The sequence below is a fragment of the Bufo gargarizans genome, chromosome 2 (assembly GCF_014858855.1).
Source record: "Bufo gargarizans isolate SCDJY-AF-19 chromosome 2, ASM1485885v1, whole genome shotgun sequence".
Taxonomy (NCBI): domain Eukaryota; kingdom Metazoa; phylum Chordata; class Amphibia; order Anura; family Bufonidae; genus Bufo; species Bufo gargarizans.
Window position 1 is genome coordinate 34,385,445 of NC_058081.1, and position 16,067 is coordinate 34,401,511.

Sequence of the window (16,067 nt, forward strand, 5' to 3'; positions counted from 1 at the left end):
GCAGACACATCTCTAGAACAACTGTTAAGAGGAGACTGTGTGAATCAGGTCTTCATGGTAGAATATCTGCTAGGAAACCACTGCTAAGGACAGGCAACAAGCAGAAGAGACTTGTTTGGGCTAAAGAACACAAGGAATGGACATTAGACCAGTGGAAATCTGTGCTTTGGTCAGATGAGTCCAAATTTTAGATCTTTGGTTCCAACCACCGTGTCTTTGTGTGACGCAGAAAAGGTGAACGGATGGACTCTACATGCCTGGTTCCCACCGTGAAGAATGGAGGAGGAGGTGTGATGGTGTGGGGGTGCTTTGCTGGTGACACTGTTGGGGATTTATTCAAAATTGAAGACATACTGAACCAGCATGGCTACCACAGCATCTTGCAGCGGCATGCTATTCCATCCGGTTTGCGTTTAGTTTGACCATCATTTATCTTTCAACAGGACAATGACCCCAAACGTACCTCCAGGCTGTGTAAGGGCTATTTGACCATGAAGGAGAGTGATGGGGTGCTGCGCCAGATGACCTGGCCTCCACAGTCACCAGACCTGAACCCAAACGATATGGTTTGGGGTGAGCTGGACCACAGAGTGAAGGCAAAAGGGCCAACAACTGCTAAGCATCTATGGGAACTCCTTCAAGACTGTTGGAAGACCATTTCAGGTGACTACCTCTTGAAGCTCATCAAGAGAATGCCAAGAGTGTGCAAAGCAGTAATCAAAGAAAAATGTGGCTACTTTGTTTCACACTTTTTTGTTATGTATATAATTCCACATGTGTTAATTCATAGTTTTGATGCCTTCAGTGTGAATCTACAATTTTCATAGTCATGAAAATAAAGAAAACTCTTTGAATGAGAAGGTGTGTCCAAACTTTTGGTCTGTACTGTATGAGAAGAGGTATACATACATAATACAGACAATTGCACTAATCATAAACAAAACGAGTTACAAACTGGTACAGAAGGAGAGAGAGCCCTGCCTGTGAGGGCTTACAATCTACATGGTTTGGGAGAAGGACACTGTAGGTGCGGGTAGATATATCTCAGGAGGCTTTATAGATATTTTCAGCCTGTTACTGACCACATTTTTTGAGTATCCAGGGAGGACAGGACAGGAGGCCGCTGTGTGCTCGTGTCTTCTGTGTAATCTATTGTGATTGTATCTTAATGTCATGTCCATTGCTTTGTCACCTCTATAAGTATTTTTAGAGAGAAGTATCTGCCAGGGTTGTAGGTTGCACCTGGGGTGTTCTTAGGACTGGAGGGAGTGTATATGACACACAACGTAAGTGAGTTCTATAGGAAACAAAGACGTCAGCCTAGGAACGAGATGGAACACGCAGATAGAAATCTTCCATTTCCAAGACACATTTCCTTTATCGATAGCGAGCCATGGCCGAACGGTCACATCAAAAGTACAAAAACCCTCTAAAAAATGTCACCTTTTTATTGTAGATATTGAATTATGTCAGAAGTTAATGTAGGAAGCGCAACGACTTGGATGAATGAAGAGCATGTGACATAACTGATTTTAGTCTTTAGGCTGGGTTCACACCTGAGCGTATTCGATAAGCGCTGTTTACAGGCGTTTTTAAGGCGTATTTTGGGGCGTTTTTGTATTTTGGAAATGCGCGTTGCATGCGCGTTCTTGCTATTGACCACAATGAAAAACAGAGGTGTTACGCGTGACAATACGCCCCAAAGAAGCTCCTGAACTTCTTGGGGAGTAGGGGGTCTTCTACAGCACGTTCGTACTCGCTGTAAAACGCTCAGGTGAGAACCATGCCCATAGGGAAACATTGGTTTTTGCCTGTTGAGCGTTTTACAGCGCGTAGGAACGCGCTGTATAACGCTCAGGTGTGAACCCAGCCTAAGTCTTCTTCAGCTTAGCTGTATGAGACCTTGGATTTTGCAGGACGAGTTATGTTTTTTTTCTAGGAACTATTTTATTTACCGTATTTTATATAAGACGCACCTGCCCATAAGACGCACTTAGGTTTTTTAAGAGGAAAATAAGAAAAAAAATATTTTGAACCAAAAGGTGTGCTTTTTGTGTTTTTTTTTAACTAATAGTGGGCACTGTTATGGGGGATCTGTGGATAGCACTGTTATGGGGAATCTGTGGATGGCACTGTTATGGGGGGGATCTGTGGGTGGCACTGTTATGGGGGGATCTGTGGGTGGCACTGTTATGGGGGGATCTGTGGGTGGCACTGTTATGGGGGGATCTGTGAGTGGCACTGTTATGGGGGGATCTGTGGGTGGCACTGTTATGGGGGGATCAGTGGGTGTCACTGTTATGAGGGGATCTGTGGGTGTCACTGTTATGGGGGGATCTGTGGGTGTCACTGTTATGGGGGGGGATCTGTGGGTGTCACTGTTATGGGGGGATCTGTGGATGGCACTGTTATGGGGGATCTGTGGATGGCACAGTTATGCGGGATCTGTGGATGGCACAGTTATGGGGATCTGTGGGTGTCACTGTTATGGGGGAGATCTGTGGATGGAACTGTTATGGGGGATCTATGGATGGCACTGTTATGGGGGATCTGTGGATGGCACTGTTATGGGGGGGATCTGTGGATGGCACTGTTATGCGGGATCTGTGGATGGCACTGTTATGCGGGATCTGTGGATGGCACTGTTATGCGGGATCTGTGGATGGCACTGTTATGCGGGATCTGTGGATGGCACTGTTATGCGGGATCTGTGGATGGCACTGTTATGCGGGATCTGTGGATGGCACTGTTATGCGGGATCTGTGGATAGCACTGTTATGGGGGGGGGGGTCTGTGAATGGCACTGTTATTGGGGGGGGATCTGTGGATGACACTTATGGGGGGATCTGTGGATGACACTGCTATGGGGGGATCTGTGGATGACACATATATAGCATTGTATGTGTCATCCACAGATTCCCCCCCCCCCACCATAACAGTGTCCCTGTGTAAATATTGACCCCCAATACAGGGGGTGGAGTTCGCGAACTGGTTTTAAAATCGCGGCGGGGCCCGGTGCAGTCACTGTACTATATTACACCGGGCCCAGCACACAGCAGTATACATATTTAAAGTGTAGGCAATCCATATGTAAAGTGTAAAGTGTAGCAATGCTCTGTGGTAGCGCAATCCATGTAGTACTCACTATGACACTCCAGTACTAGCAGGCAGGCCGGTCATTCACTTTGTCACGCACACGCTCCTCCCACTTTATTAATGAAGCAGGCTGAGCATGTGCGTGACGAAGTGAGTGACCGGCCAGCCTGCCTGCTAATATTGGAGTTTCATAGTGAGTACTACGTGGATTGCGCTACCGCAGAGGATTGCTATACTTTACATATGGATAGCCTACACTATACACATGAATACTGCTGTGTGCGGGGCCCGGTGTAATAGAGTACAGTTACTGCACCGGGCCCCACCGCGATTCCAACAGCAGTTGCCGGCCTCCAGCCTCCGGGGAGTACTGATACATCGCAGGCCACGCTGTGCATCATGCGTCCCGCAATGTATCAGTGTTAGCAGAGTAAAAATGGCAGCATTCGCCCCATGAGACTAAGGGTCCATTCACACGTCCGTTTTTTCTTTCCTGATCTGTTCCGTTTTTTGCGGAACAGATCAGGACCAGATCTGGACCCATTCATTTTCAATGGGTCCTGGAAAAATTCGGACAGCACAATGTGTGCTGTCCGTTTCCGTTGTTCCGTTCCGCATGTCCGTTTAAATATAAAACATGTCCTATTCTTTTCCGCAAAATTCGGATCCTGGTACAATACAAAGTCAATGGATCCGCAAAAAACTGAAGACATTCGGATGTCTTTCCGTATGTAATCCGTTTTATGCGGAATCCGTTCCTGGAAACACATAACAAATTTTTTTTTTCAATTTTTTTTCAAAGAAATCCAAACAACTTTATTTGATTATTGAAATTTATACATGTTTCCGTTTTTTGTGGATCCGCAAAAAACGGATGACATACGGATGACATACGGAAACATTTTCAGGAACAACGGATCCGCAAAAAACGGATCGAAAATCGGGATATAGGAAAATATTGACGTGTGAATGTAGCCTTACTGACACTTTCCCACACTTTTGGGGGGGGGGGGGGGGGGAATGCATCTTATGGGGAAAAAACTGTGGTGTAGATATAGTGTAGTAAATAAGTTTTACTATTTTATTTTAAGAGGTAAAGATGATTTATCTTTAAAGCATTCACTGTGTGGTATAATATTCAGATGTTGGCAAATGTATTTTATGCACTTATATAGCGCTACTATATTCCGCAGCGCTTTACAGACATTAGCATCAGGCTGTCCCCAATGCTCATAATCTAAGGTCCCTATCAGGATGTCTTTGGAGTGTGGGAGAACCCGGAAGAAACTAACACAAACACGGGGAGAACATATAAACTCCATGCAGATGTTGTCCTTGGTAAGATTCAAACGTAGGACCCCAGAGCTGCAACGCAACAGTGCTAACCCCTAAGGGTACTATCACACTTGCAGCAGGACGGATCCGACAGGCTGTTCACCCTGTTGGATCCGTCCTTCCGCTATTTCGCCATGCCGCCGCTCCATCCCCATTGACTATAATGGGGACGGGGGCGGAGCTCCGGCGCATAACGGCAGTTACCGGTGAGAGGCCGCCGGACTAAAAAGTCGGACATGCGGGACTTTTAGTCCGGTGGCCTTTCGCTGTGGACTGCCGTGCTGTGCCGGAGCTCCGCCTCCGTCCCCATTATAGTCAATGGGGACGGAGCGGCGGCACGGCAAAATAGCGGAAGGACGGATCCAACAGGGTGAACGGCCTGTCGGATCCCTTCTGCTGCAAGTGTGAAAGTACCCTAAGCCACCGTGCTATATTTTCTCTGCCAGACCCCATTATAGTAAACGGGGTCAGACGGGAAGGCGGTAGTATCTGGCAGTGCCGGATCTGCAGAACAACTTGCCGGAGTTCCCTGCCGCAGATGTGAAACTAGCCTTAGAAATCGGTTCGGAAGTGAAAGCAGCTGTATGCTGTCACACAGTTAATATTTACATTAATGTATGTGGGAATTTATATAGTTTATTCTTTGAACTATTTCCTATGGATATTTCAATGGTGAGTTATATGCTGCCATCTAGTGGCCTTATTTGGTATAGGATACGGTCATCAGTATCTGATTGGTGGAGCTGTTTGAGAAGGCACCGGTGATCCTGTGAGCGCTGAGGCCTTCTCCACACTCACCAAGCACTGCACAGTACATAGTATAGCGGCTGTGCTTGGTATCGCTCTCAGCCCCATTCACTTCAGATGAATGTGTCGTCACTGGAACAGGAAAAGATGAGAGAAAGCCACGGCACTACTGCCCCCCACGATCAGATATTGATATATCGGTGTGAGGTAAAGGCCGCTGTGAGGTAAATATAAATGTGAGGTAAACTTTTGTGGAAGTTAAAGGCCGGTGTGAGATAAAGGCCGGTGTGAGGTAAATAATGTGAGGCGCAGTAAATGTTGGTGTGAGGTAAATAATGTGAGGCGCAGTAAATGTTGGTGTGAGGTAAATAATGTGAGGCGCAGTAAATGTTGGTGTGAGGTAAAGGCCAGTGTGAGGTAAATGTCGGCGTCAGGTAAACGTCGGTGTGAGGTAAAGGCCGGTGTGAGATAAAGGCCGGTGTGAGGTAAATAATGTGAGGCGCAGTAAATGTCGGTGTGAGGTAAATGCCTGTGTGAGGTAAATGTCGGCGTCAGGTAAAGGCCGTTGTGAGGTGTTAATTTCAGTGGAATCCTGCTGTTTATTGAGAGGAACAAAGCAGGACATGGGACTTGTGGGACTTTAACCCTGTAGTACCCACCATGTATGAACCATTAGACCAGGACAATTCCTATGACAGATTACATATTACGTAGTGTGTAAAACCAAACCTCTAAACGGCTGCACACACTTGTTAGGCTGGTCTGCAGTTTTGAGGAGGACCTTTGTAAGTTGGAGAAGGTCAAGCAGCACGGAAAGCCAGAGGAAAATGGTTCAGAAACTTTACATTTCCAGTGTTGTGCAGAAAGGGTTAAACAGGTTTAAAGCTTAGAGACAAAACTGAAGAGTCAGTAGAGAAAGCTATGCAGATAAGCACCTGCCGTCTCCTTATGTGAGAAGGATGATGCAGATGTGGAGAAGGTGTTCATACTGCTGTATATTCTCTGCCAGAACAGACTGATGGATTTCCCACCAGAAGTGGGAAACTAGCCTTAAAAAGAAAAAGCAGTATCTGCCAAGGAGTTACTTGATGCCATGACTCCGGTGATAGAGCAGGTCAGGTGGGATGTGCTAAATAATCGAAAGACCATAATAATGAGGAAAAAATGTAGGGGTTATTAAAACCGGCCCGTCGGCAAAAACCTGTCTGCTCTAATGTACCTCATCTGGTGAAAAAGGGTATGTCTTCTGCCTCCACTGTCTACAGTATGGACAAAACAGTTCTGTCCACGGAGACTTCTCAAGTATGTAAGGTTGGGTGTCTCATACCCACCCATGCCATTACAGGAGCAGAGACATGATTCACTTCTGAGCACACACAGGGGTGTAACTAAAAAAGGCTGAGCCCCACTGCAATTTTTTAAAAATTTCCCCTCCCATGGCTAGTCAAGACACCCCAAACCTCCCCCCACTCATTAGTTATACCTTCTTAGGGCCATTACAGAGTACTGAGAGCATGGCCGGGGAATGAGGCCCAGGCCGTAATGGATGACGGACATCACCTGGGCCTCGCCTAGGTCCACAATGGTCATTATTACCATGTGTACTTGCAGTAGGGGGCCACTTTCATAACCCCAAAACAAGGACATCACACCCCTTAAGGAAGGGTATCACGCCCCTAAAAGAAGGACATCACACTCCTAAAAGAAGGACATCTCACCCGGGACAGTGGGGGACAATCCTCTATATCCCACACTCAGACACATTACACTAGAAATCTACAACAATCTTTGCTTTTCTCACTAGACTCGGCATCCTGTCTCCAAGAAATTACTGCTGGACATTATAGGGAGGAGGTATACGAGGAGAGGACTACAACTCCCAGCATGTCCAGGCTGATAATATGTGATATCATAGGATATTACAGGGAGGAAGTGTGAGAGCAGAGGACTACAACTCCCAGCATGTCCAGGTTGATAATATGTGATATCAGAGGACATTACAGGGAGGAGGCATAAGAGAAGGAAACTACAACTCCCAACATTCCCAGCCTGTTATGTGATATCAGAGGAGTTTACAGGAGGAGATCTGTGGAGACAGCTACCACTCCCAACCATATGTTTAATCTGTAGAGCACATACAGCCATCCACAAGGTGCTCCTCAAGCTTCTGCCATAAGCCATTTAGGAGATATATTGCAGACAAAGAACTTTTCCTTCCCCCACTCTACTTCCATCTTGTCTAAATCCCATGCACCATGACATCACAGGGTCATGTGACACTGGAAGCCTCAATTCCATAGTGATCATGCGCCTCACCATTAACACCATCATGAGGGTCAGTTATATTATATCACTAATCTGTATTACCAAAGCACATCAAACCCTGTTAAAAAAAAGTCTCAACATGCTGGACGTAGTTCTGTCCTCTTATAACCCTCCTCATGTAATGTCAACTGATGCCCCAAAATAACAGTCTGGATATGCTGGGAGCTGTAGTTCTATCCTCATATCCCTCTCCATGTCATGTCCACTGATGCCCCAACATAACAGTCTAGCTCAAAGTTGTAATACTCTCTTCTTGTATTCCTGTCCCTATAATGGTCACTAATGTCCCATAATAGTCTGGACCTGCTGGGAGTTGTAGTATTCTTTAATACCCCTCTCCCTATATGTCCACTGATGACCCATAATAGCCTTACGTGCTTGAGTAATGAGGTCTATCACCATGGCAGTATGTAGCATTGAGGAGGGTTTAGTATTCTGCAGACTCCATTACAGATCCATACGGAAGAAACCCAGCTTTCCTAGGAACCTAAAAGGCAAATCTGCTTTGCTATGGTAGTATTTAGGAATGAGGAGGGGGATTTATCTCAGTAGATTTAGCATTCTGCAGTCATTTACAGTCCTGCATGGTGGTAACCCAGCTTTTCCAGAAACCTGAAAGGTTTACAGAATGAAGGGGCCCCCCCAGAGCGTATAGCTTGGGGGACACATGGTGGCAGGGACAATGAGCTTTATTTTGAGGCAATAAAATGGCTTTTGGTGAATTAAGGTTGTGGTGGTATTTCTCTCCCCCTCTCTCCCCCTTGTTTTGTCTTATTTTAATTCTAGGTTTTTCTGACAGGAATCTGGTTTTGGCTGGTTCCCCTAGTGATCTGCCTAGTAACGGGACGCTCTGATCAGCTGTCAGGATTGGCCAGCTGTTTTCTAAAGCGGGAAATGCTGAACAGCTGATTGGCAGCTGTCAATTTCAGCGGGAATCCAGGTGAATAAAGGTGACAGCGCACAGGTATCCAGCTGTCAGTTCCAGTGGAGCACCCTTCAAGGAGCAGCGCCTGTCAAGACCAGGATGGAAGACTTACTGCGGAGCCTGATCCTGAGAGCGGAGTCATCGGGAGAAGAGTGGCTGAGGTGCTGCCTCGCTCAGCCTGTACCTGGCGGCGGAGAAGCGGCGGCGGATCAGGAGGAGGAAGAAGTGCTGGAGCCATGTGAAGAAGAGGAAGACGTCTTTCAAGTGGCCAGTGGGGAAGCGGAGGTGGCGGCGCCGCGCAGCAAAAGAGCTAAGAGACATGCGCACGCCGACACCCCGCCCCCTGAAGACGTCACCGCTGCCGCATCATCCCCATGCGCCGGGCCGCAAGCGGCGTCTGCCGCTGATGACGTCACGGCCCGGCGTCGTCATTAAAGAGCGCCTGCCGGCAAGGCTCCTAGGAATAGCCGGTGGCGCTCCAACGCAGTGCCAGAAAGTTATGGAGCCGAGTGCCCCACTCTAGCAGGGCATGAAGAAGGCGACAGGGGACAGGCTGGCACAGCACCCATGTTCGGTGTCCAGCCAATATCCAGGGAAGATCCGGATGAAGATCCCTCAGTCCGGTTCTGGGCAGGAGGTCCATTCCAGTGGTGAGCATGTAAACATTGATGTCATCTTTAATAATGAGAAGTTTCTTACAAGTCTTAACTCCTTGTTTGCTGAATTTTTAAAGAGTAAGGTTACATCTTCGGCTGCGGGTGTGTGGTCATCCATGCCAGCGCCGCAGTCGAAGAGCTTGCCAATTTTAGAAAAAGGTTCAGGGGTTCCAGAACTCTGTATAAAAGAGGTTCTCCCCTGTGAAGTATCTCCTCTTGGTTTCCATTTGTCTAATGAGATCAAAGAGAAGATATGGAGCTTTGAATTTGTGGATCTATTATCTTTGCTTCCTTCTAATAGGGAACAGAATGTGGAGAAAAAGGAGGATAAAAGTGAGGATGTAAGAAAGCACCTGCAGCCAAGATCTTTTAACAATTGGTTGCAGGCGTTTTGTATATACGCTGCGGTGCTGGGAGAAAGGCATCCTGGGAAATGCTCCGGCCTTTTCCAGCACCTTGATATCATACTGGAAGCATACAAGAACTTTGGTGGTATTGCATGGTTCCAGTATGATGAGACGTTTAGGCAAAAACTCTGCAATCCATCCGTCCCTAAATTTTGGGGTAAAAGACATAGGCTTGTGGATCAATTTGATGCTGCCACAGAGGTCTGTGCAGCAAAGGCAGACTCCTGCGAATCAATCTCTTAGGAAGGGAGTTTGTTTCGCTTTTAACTAATCCACTTGCAAGTGGCTTGCCAGTTGTCGCTATAAACATGAATGCTCCCTTTGCGGGGGCAATCATCCTTTATTACGTTGCTTTAAGAAGAACCAGTCTTTCTTTCTTGCCACTAAGGAGCAATTATCAAAAAGCATGGACGCCAGTGAGATTAATAGAGCTGGTACCGTGGCTAAGCAAGTACCCAGACAGGGAGAGAGCTAGTTTGCTTTTTAACGTTTTTTTATCTGGTTTTGATATTCCGCAGTTTAAAGGTTCTGGTTGTGTATTTGTTGATAATTTGAAGTCTGTTTATGTTTTTCCCGATGTAGTTAGAGATAAGATTAGTAAAGAATTAGATTATGGTAGGTTGGCGGGTCCATTTCAGCACCCACCTTTTAAAAATTTTAGATTATCCCCTCTCGGTGTAGTCCCAAAGAAGAATCCGGGGGAATTTAGGTTAATACACCACTTATCGTACCCCAAGGATTCTTCTTTGAATGACGAAATTGACAAAGAAGAGGCGGCTGTTTTGTATGCCTCTTTTGATGAAGCGGTTGACTTATTAAGGAGATACGGTAACAGAGCATTGTTAGCTAAGGCAGATATTAAAGCTGCTTTTAGATTACTCCCAGTAAAGCCGTCGGGTTTTAATTCGCTTGGTTTTAGCTTTGAAGGAGAATATTTCTTTGACAAATGCCTACCTATGGGATTTTCTAAGTCATGTGTCTATTTTGAAGCCTTTTCTTCCTTTCTACATTGGGTGATTCAAGAATCTTTTCCTGACGGTGGGGTTTTGCACTATTTAGATGACTTCTTGTTTCTAGGTTTTGCGGATTCAGTGGGTTGCGAGCAGCTATTGCAGGGTTTTTTAAGCATGTGTTTGAAATTTGGCATTCCAATAGCTCAAGAGAAGACTATATACCCGTGTTGTTGTTTAGAATTTCTGGGCATTGAATTGGACAGCGTTAGGATGGAATTTAGTTTGCCTGAAAGGAAGTTAATTGATCTCAAATTGTGTATTTCAAGGTTATTGGCAAAAGATAAGTGTACTTTGAGGGAGCTGCAGTCTCTTTTGGGGTCTTTAAACTTTGCTTGTAGGATCATTCCTATGGGGAGAGTATTTTCAAAGCGTTTATATTTTGCTACAAGAGGTTTGAAGTCCCCTAAGGCTCATTATAGACTATCTAGACCTTTAAAGGACAACTTGTTGTTGTGGTTAGAATTCTTGGAAAATTTTAATGGCATAATTTGTTTTCAGGAAGAGTTTGTTGATTCAGATGCATTACAATTGTTTACAGATGCAGCGGGTAGTGTAGGTTTTGGGGCCTTTTGGAATAATAAGTGGAGCGCTGGGGCATGGCCTGAGTCCTGGTTTGTAAATAAGTTCGTATCTAATCTAGTTTTATTGGAATTATTCCCAGTAGTTGTAGCTATTGTTATATGGGGCTCATATTTTAGTAACAGGAGGATGCGTTTGTTCACGGATAATCAAGGGGTTGTTTTTGCAGTGAATATGTTATCCTCGAAGTGTGAGAGAACGGTGCTTTTACTGAGACATTTGGTATTATGCTGTATGAAGTTTAATATTTGGTTGAAGGCTAGATACATTCCAGGTAAAAAGAATGACATTGCAGATGCATTATCTCGATTTCAGTGGAAAAGATTCCGGGAGCTCGCGCCAGAAGCAGACTTGGAAGGAGTTCCGTGCCCGGAGCATCTGTGGGATCTAGTTCTGATCTAATAATTAAAAGTCTCCAAAGGTCCCTGGCACCTAGAACATGGGATGCTTATTCATCCGCATGGCATAGGTGGCTTTCTTTTAATCAGAGGGAAGGTGGGGCTATGAATATCAACACTGAGAATGTAGGTTTAGCTTTCATCTCATCTATGTTAGAGGATGATTGCTCCTTTTCTCACATTTCAAAGACAGTTGCGGGAGTTTCTTTTTCCAAAAGTTGTACGGTCAGCCATGCTTAGCAAATTCTTTTATTATTAAGCAGGTCTTGAAGGGTGTAAAGAGGAGCAATCAAAAGAAGGATAAGCGATGTCCAGTATCTATAAGCCTTCTATTGAAACTAGTCAATGTGCTAAGTTCAGTTACAAAGAATCTGTTTGAAGCATCATTATTTAAAACTGCGTTCACTCTTGCCTTTTTTGGAGCTTTTAGGATAGGCGAGTTAGTGGCTGATTCAAGGAGAGCGGATCCGAGTCTGCTCTTTTCTGATGTATCCTTGGGTTAAGAAAATGTTAGAATTAGAATTAGTAAGTCAAAAACTAAATCAAATGGGCCGTGGTCAGATAATCACATTAAATAAATGGTTCAATTCTCCACTTTGTCCTGTCAGTGCAGTGTTTTCATGGTTGGAAGTACGGCCAAAAGTTAATGGGGCTTTCTTAATCCATGAAGACCACAGTCCATTGACAAAATTTCAGTTTAATTCAATTTTTAAGAAATGTGTGAAGGCAATCAAGATGGATCATTGCATTTATCCTCGCATTCATTCCGTATTGGGGCTGCCACTGAGGCTGCAAATTTTGGCCTTGAAGATGCAGTCATAAAAAGAATTGGCAGATGGGCTTCTAATAGATTTAAATTATATGTTAGACCACAGTTATTATCATTCTAAAAATATCTTGTTTTGCAGGTTCCCGTATGGTTATTTGGTTAGTGGGACATTCTTTTATTTATTGGGCTCGGAAGAGAGCTTTGAAGAGGCAATATACTGAAAATCTCTCTTTTGATATTAAAGAATGTTTAGTTTTATGGTTTGGTGTACGGGGCTTACAGTGGAATGAATTACTTACTGTAATGCAAAAGTTATGTTCAAAGTGGCCTTTGCCTAACATTATTGTCTTTCACTTAGGTGGCAATGATGTTGGGAGGGTCAAGACATTAGAGCTGTTATCAAGAATGAAGCAGGATTTAGCCTTAATAAAAGGCATATTTCCCGATACATTCTTGATTTTCTCCGAAATTGTTCAAAGGATGGTTTGGGCTGGTACTGAACAATGGAAATTAGAAAAAATAAGAATAAGAGTTAATAGAGCTTTAAGTAAATTCATGCCATCAATTGGGGGTCGGAGCTACCGTCACATTGATTTGGAAGGTTTCGTCCCAGGGCTGTTCAGATCTGATAATGTACACCTATCAGTTTCAATCTAGGGCTGCAAAGCAGTATAAAATTTGGTCTGTGTTGCTTGTTTGGGGGGGGGGGGGGGGGGGCATGCCTGTTAGGCATTGGCTTGTGGGGTGATCGGTCACCCAGCTCGTGCTGGGTGGACTTAATGGTCCATAAGTTTATGAGATTTAAGTATTTATTCAATTATTTATATTTTATGGTTGGATTATTTATTGATATTTATTAATTCAGTATTTTGGTTGATTGGTATGATAACTTGGTAAAACCCCAAATAAAGCAACACGGCCTATTTATTCCACACTGATTTGTCTCTTGTTTTAATTATATATATTAGTTAAGTTTATATGGTTTCAAGAAATGTGTCCTCTGCCACCCATGTATGGGTCCAAAGTGAAGGACTGGTGCAAAGAACTGCCAGTAAGTGCAATCACTCCTACGGCTGTTACACAGCCCGATGGGGCATATAGTTATTGGGAGGGTAGCATGTTTGCTAGTGGAGGAGACCGCTGCTATAACATACAATGATCTCCTCCATAGCATGGGGAGGAGCGATCGCTATGTAATTGCTCGTCCCGATGCCGTCTTGTGGTTTGCCGGCAGCAGTTCATTATTCGACACCACGATCTGCTGCCTTCAAACGAAGATTTTTTTAACATGTCAAAAGATTTGGATTGCCCAACGATAGAGCATTTGTTTTTCATCACGCAATCAGCGGCAGTATTACACTGCCAAATGATCGCTAATCATTGTTCATGCGAATGCTCGTGAGCTTATATATGCCGAAAAATCAGGCAGTGTAATACAGGCTTTATCAAACAACAAGCCTTAGGGATGTATTACACCAACAGATTATATGACCAGTGAGTGATTGGTCAGATGGCCGTTTACACACACAGATCTTTTGTTATACACACCAACTATTCGTCTGATTGGACAGATATCGGTCCAATAATGTGTGGAAAGGGTACACCGCCTCGGACGCCATCATATGTTTACCATGGACTAGCTACTTGTTGGAGTAGCTGCACCTCAGTATAGGGATTTTAGTACAATGTGTACGTCTGAGCCAGCCATCTCACTGCTGGTTACACAATGTTCGACTTTAGATGTATTGTGGGTTTATCCTGGGACGACTGAACTGAATACTATTATTGCCTGTGTTACGTACTTGCTGAACTACCTCAGGAAAGGGACTGTTGGCCTCATTATTGCCTTGCATCCATCACCTTCACTGCCCCACCATTGCATGGCCTGCTTCACGAGGGAGCAGAATCTAGCGCCCCAAAACCTCACATCAAGGGCACCTCACCTAACATCGGACAGATACCCCAATACCAAGGTTTGTCCAGAGGGAAGAAAAGATGTGCCCTGCATTCACTGCACGCCATCATAGCCACTACCACTCCTCCCATCCTCGTTTCCCTTCACTATCAGTACGCCCAGAGACCATCTTGTTGTTGTGTTAATTGTCAGCTGGTAGAAAATGCTGACAGATAACATTCTCTTAGTCTGTAAATTGTAAGTTATGTGTGTAGTCACAGGGTGGAGTCAATGGAGGGGGTTGAGACACGGGAACACACAGACAATGTAAAGCACGAGGGCTCTCAGTCTTCTTCTTGCCACCCCTTGACGAACAGCTCTTACTTCAGGTACAGGTTGTATTATATGTCTGATTTCCGTGTATGTGTATAGGTATAATATCTCAGGAGATTTTATATGTGTACATCTAGATATTTGTAGCCTGTAGTTATGTGTTTATGGATATGTACATTTATGTATGATATATATGCACACGTCTCTGTATGTACCAGTGGCGGATCCAGAGCCTGGTCTCGGGAGGGGCACTTTCAGATTATTTTCTGTCCGCCGCCACAAAGCAATGGTGCTTATAGAACAGACTACACAGTGTAGGCTATATGTGTATAACAAACATATTTCACATGAAAACTTACAATTACTTGACTTGGCCCTTGGGAATCTCGGACGCCACTTCGGCCGGGGGCTCGGCGGAGCTGATGTGTTCTATCCTATTGAAAAAGATTTCATAATAAGGATTTGGAGAAGGGGCAGAGGAATAGCAGAGCAGGGAGAGGATGGTGCTGCTACTAGGGGGTCATACCACGGGAGAGTAATAAAGCCCACCATAATGTCCCCCCCAGTAGAAATAAATCTCCTTATAATGTGACAGTGCAAAAAATACCCCCTTGTAATGCCCCCAGTTGAGCTAATGTCCCCATAGTGCCCCCATAATGTGCCAGTACAAAATACCGCTATATAGTGCCCCTAGTAAATGCCCCCATAGTGCTCCACACCCTCCTTCCTCCTAGTGCAACCCATAATGTACCAGTATAAAATGCTCCAGTAGAAGCCCTCAGTGTCCCCCATAATTTGCAAGTATAAAATACCCCTTCTTAATGACCCCATAGTACTCCTCTCCCCCCTTCCCCATAGTACCCACCATAATGTGTCCCAGTATAAAATTGTACTGTACAGAGCACCCATATAAAATACCCCTTCTTTTTGGCCTCAGTAGATGCCCCTATAGTGCCCCCAATCATGTGCCAGTATTAACAGCCCCCCCGTGCCAGTAATAGCAGCCCCTCCGTGCCAGTAATAGCAGCCCCCCTGTGCCAGTAATAACAGCCCCCCTGTGCCAGTAATAACAGCCCCCAGTAATAACAGCCCCTCTGTGCCAGTAATAACAGCCCCTTGTAATAACAGCCCTCCTTTGCCAGTAATAACAGCCCCCAGTAATAACAGCCCCCAGTAATAACAGTCCCCGTCAGTAAAAGTATTGTATATAATAAAAAACAAACAAAAAAAACACATACTTACCTCCATGTCAGCGATGCGATGCAGGCCTCTTCCGGCCTCTGTCCCACGCTGTATGGCTCAGGCGGCGCAATGACGTCATCGCGCCGCCTCCGCCGGCCTCTGATAGGCTGCCGGCCTAGTGCCTGCAGCCTATCAGAGGAAGGGAAAGGGACACACCTCTCCCTCCCCTGCCGCAGCATAGCCATCTTTATCGCTGTACTGAGGACGGAGATACATATGACTGGAGATGAGCGCTTATGACTGCCCCGTTGCCCCCCCCTGGATCCGTCACTGGTATGTACATGTACTAATGGTCAGATGCTGGAGGTGAGTTGGTTAGACGTGTATATCCAGTAGATAGTTAGATAT

At 45.1% G+C, this 16,067-nt stretch overlaps 1 protein-coding gene across 1 annotated transcript in view; it reads left to right on the forward strand.

Moving 5' to 3' along the window:
- Positions 1-14,513: 14,513 nt before the first annotated feature.
- The window catches only part of LOC122929277 (histidine N-acetyltransferase-like), a 99,296-nt gene continuing 97,742 nt past the window's right edge, over positions 14,514-16,067 (forward strand). Inside the window, exon 1 of the mRNA XM_044282796.1 lies at positions 14,514-14,533. The gene's annotated coding sequence lies outside the window, so the exon portion shown is untranslated. The remainder of the gene's footprint in view (positions 14,534-16,067) is intronic.